At 46.3% G+C, this 4,416-nt stretch overlaps 1 pseudogene; it reads right to left on the reverse strand.

Moving 5' to 3' along the window:
• Positions 1-805: 805 nt before the first annotated feature.
• On the reverse strand, positions 806-1,775 carry LOC147120032 (endogenous retrovirus group PABLB member 1 Env polyprotein-like; annotated as a pseudogene).
• Positions 1,776-4,416: the final 2,641 nt, after the last annotated feature.

The following is a 4,416-nucleotide window of genomic DNA, read 5'->3' on the forward strand; positions in this document are numbered from 1 at the left end:
CTAAAGAACATGTCTAAAATGGCTGGCTTTATACAGTATCAGATTACAGCTTACAGCAAGCGCACCCTCCCCTTTGATACCATTGGCTCAACAGCATGCATTGTCGAGCTATGGTTGGTTCTCATCTAGCAAGACTGAGTTGTGATTGGCCTTCTGGTGCAGCATTTTATATCAGCGTTTTATCCCATTGTTCACTCTCAGGTTACTCTAGGTCATGCGCAGTTTAAGCATACTAAAATTTATGTATCCCCTCTCAATCCCCCCTTTGATTCTTTCAAAAACTGAATCATAAAATAAGAAAAAGGAAAGACATCCGATATCACTAGTAACACCACTACAAGCATTCTACAAAATAACTCCATATACGATAATAGCGTTTTCTTCTAAAAATTTCAAGAATTTATTGCTGTGTTTTGCCACTGTCCGGACTAGTGGCTCTACACAAATTTACACCAACCAGGATTTTACCGTGGCCACAGTAAAAGCCTGGTTTTAATAGGTTAATTAACCTCATAATTCCAAACCAATATCTTAAACTAACCAGTACTACTTTAAAAGAGGGAGGAGCTCCCCTCAGCTTATAGCTTCGAAACATACATACAAGTAAAAGGGACTGAACGTTTCCTTTTCTCCTGTCATTTAGCACCTTTTTTGACAATCTTCCCTTAAATATAACATGCCCCTGTGCGATGTAGAAATGGTCTGCGGGGACCTGCAAGGCGTCTCACCTGCGGGGCAGTGGCTACAGCCGCCTGGTTGCAACAGCATTTAATCAACAGAAACAGACAATACAAAATTACAATAATTAAAAGAATAAAATTAAACCTTGCACCAATGAGGTTCCTAGTGATCCTAGCCATCCAGGTGCCCAGTCCCACAAAGTGGAGGACGGGGGTTGTTTAAGTTTTTCCACTTCCTTTCGGATATGGTCCGCCAGATTAGTGATGTCTTCAGAGCTGTCCGGGATATAGGTGCAACACTCCGTTCCGATTAGGGCGCAAGTGCCTCCCTTTTCAGCCAGGATATAGTCAAGGGCCATTCTGTTCTGTAGGGCTACCGTACGGATGGCTACCATTTCAGCGTTTATTTTGTCTAAGGACTCCGAGGTGTCATTAGCCACCTGTTCCAGGACAGCTGCCATATTAATGGACTCTCTTGCCAGTTTGGCGGTTCCGTACCAAGGAACCAGGATAGCAAAGAATCTTTCTGTTTCTGTAATTGCCCGTCTCACCCGTTTCCAGTGAGGTGGCAGAGCCTGAGACAGGGAGGTAAAATGGCGGATATAGGGTGTTACATAACCCAAATAACAAGATCCTGTCCAAGATTGTGGTAACCAGGGGTAAGCCTTATGGCCACAAATAAAGTAAGTACCATTATAGGAGGTTCTTTCCTCTCTACTAGCCACCTATGGTATAGTAACGTTCCCTCCTGAGCCGTTGTTATTCGGGAATGTTAGATAGGAGGGTGTAACACTTGTTGGCCCCTTTGTCATGTTAACGTATTGGGAGCAATTACTATCCCATTTCTGTCCCTCCCATTGGGTTTTTAATTAGACAGATCAACTCTAGTTGTCTTCCTACCACCAAGGTGTTGGTGAGGGTTAAGAACGGGGGCTCGTGTGTTTGGTTGTAACTGGGAATAAACCATCTTCTGAAAGAGTCCGGCTTATATCCCGCATTCGTCCAGTGGCTCTTAACGTTACTCATGTCCTCCCCCTTACTGTGGGTCCCGTTACTAGAATTGGTAGCATTTTGGTTGAAGAACCATGATGCCATCTCTGAAACATTAAAGGGGATTGGTCTCAAGGGGATGCCTCCCCTTGTGTGGATGGGTATATGCGCACACACCCAACAACTGGAAATGTTACCTTGTTTGGCATAAATGTATGACATATATAAAAAGGTATTTACATGTAATTCCCTGGGTACTCTACTATTTCCCTTTGGTGCAGAGGGTCGGCTGGTAAGAAGTAGGCAAATGCCTAGAATACATACAGTCAGGGGTCCAGCAAATTTATACATTTTGGCGAGAAGTAATTGTCCTTATCAGGTTTCAACTTCAGTCACGGGTGCTCGTTTAACGTGTGAGGCGTGGACCCAGGCTTTCTTTCCTTGGACTTTAACTGCTGCCTGAATGGTTAGCAACACTTGGTAAGGTCCTTCCCACTTAGCACCCAAAGGTTCTTTATGGATCTTTTTCACGTAAACCCAGACTCCCGGGACGATGTTGTGTCCTCCTTCGGGTGGATTACCCCAGGCTGCTGATACCTGTCGGGAAGCAGAACTAATAGCATTTGTTAGGTTCTGACAGTATGATAATAAAGTGTCACTCATTAAGTGAACATCAGCTTTCCATAAATCGATAGTTCCTGGCAGCGACATGGGTCTTCCTGTTATAATTTCAAATGGGCTTAGACCCGTAGTTCTATTGGGGGTTGCCCTAATGCTGCACACGATTATCAGTAGTGCCTGGGGCCATGGTATTCCTTCTTGGTGATATTTGGTAAGCCGTTGTTTCAGAGTGCGATTCATTCACTCTACTTGTCCTGATGATTGTGGGTGATAAGGACAGTGTAAATCCCATGTAATGTTCAGTAACTTACAGACTTCTTGGCAGACAGCACCTGTGAAGTGGGTTCCCTGATCTGAGTCAATGCTGCTCGGGACTCCCCATCGGGGAATGTAATCCTTACACAAAACCTTAGCAGTGTGATTGGCTGTGGCTCTTTTGGTTGGGACAGCTTCTACCCATCTGGAGAATCTGTTGACCATGACAAGAATGTCAGTGTATCCTTGACATGGAGGGAGAGATATATAATCGACCTGCAGATGCTGGAATGGTCCGACAGGGGCAGGGGGCCTCAGTTGGGGCATTACCGTGATGGGTCCAGGATTATTTTTCTGGCAGACCACTCCTGCTACCAGCTGGGCGTGTTTTTTAAATCCCTTACCCCACCAGCTTTTCTGGAACCGTGCCGTCATCTGTTGTGGGGCTAAGTGTCCCCACAAGTGGATCTGTTGGGCTAAAAAGGGCATAAGCGCTTGTGGCGCGACTGGCTTGTCGGTATCTCTTTGTCTCCAGACACCATCTTCGCATAGCTTAATTCCTGCCTCCATCCACGTCCATTTTTCCTCTCGGGAGCACTCGCCTTGCATTGTTTGTAGGTCTCGTGTCAGAGTTCTAAGTGTTTTCAATCTGTACATCTGTGTTGGTTCTTCTGGGGGAGTGCACTGTGAGGTGGCTTCTTTAGCTACCTGGTCAGCTAGGGCATTTCCCTGTGCTTCCGTGGTATTTTCCTTGGTATGGGCCTTACACTTTAAGATGGATACTTCCTGAGGTAATTGTATGGCGTCTAGTAAGTCTCGGACTTCTTTTCCATTTCGGATAGGTGTACCAACAGCAGTAAGGAATCCTTTTTTCCGCCATAACAGACCAAAGTCGTGAGCGACTCCAAACGCGTAGCGTGAGTCTGTATAGATGTTAGCCGTCTGTCCCTTTGCTATCTGACACGCTTCTGACAGAGCTCACAATTCGGCCTGTTGCGTTGACGTTCCTGGGGGCAGACAGCCTTTTCCCACGACCGCATATAAGGTTGTAACTGCCCATCCTGCTCTTCTGGTTCCATTGTCGACAAAAGAGGAACCATCTGTAAACAGGATGAGGTCTGGGTTGAGCAGAGGCTCCTCTGCTGCCAAGGCTGCTTCTTCTGTTTCTTTTAAAATCTCCACGCAGTCATGCTCTTCTCCTTCTCCACATTCTCCCCCCCCACCCCTTGCTCCCTCGATTCTGACATCGGGAGCATAGTTGCAGGATTAATCGGGCTAGCCCGGACGATATGGAGGTTAGAAGCTTCCAAGACTGCTGTCCAGCGGGTCCGTCTAGCGGCCGTTACCTGAGACACTCTATTCATAGATAACAAGGTGTGTACAGTGTGGGGACACTTGGCAATCAGCTTTTGGTCGAGGACTAGACCCGCAGTGGCCATTACCGCTCGACATGTAGCTTCCATGGCCCTTAGGCAACTTCCCCATCCGAGGGCTACCACATCCAGTTTTGCTGAAAAATAGCCAATAGGTCTTTGCCGATCCCCATGTTCTTGTGTCAGTATTGCTGTCATGTATCCTTCTTTCTCATGGACAAACAGGGTAAATGGTTTACCACTATCGGGGATTCCCAGAGCTGGTGCCGAACACAAGGCCTTTTTCAAACTCAGGAAGGCCTCTTGCTGTTCCTTAGTGAGGGTGATAGATTCTTTGGATGTACGTTTCCCCTTTAAAATATCATTCAATGGCTGAGCAAGCTGTGTGAAGGAGTCAATCCAATTTTGTTAAAGTTACACAATCCCAAAAAGGACCTTAGTTCCTGGATAGTGGTGGGTATTTTAGCAGCCCGAATGGCTGTAGTTCTCTCCTGGGT

Source organism: Somniosus microcephalus, chromosome 4, assembly GCF_052327205.1.
Source record: "Somniosus microcephalus isolate GS21.2 chromosome 4, FLI_Smic_1.0, whole genome shotgun sequence".
Classification (NCBI taxonomy): Eukaryota; Metazoa; Chordata; class Chondrichthyes; order Squaliformes; family Somniosidae; genus Somniosus; species Somniosus microcephalus.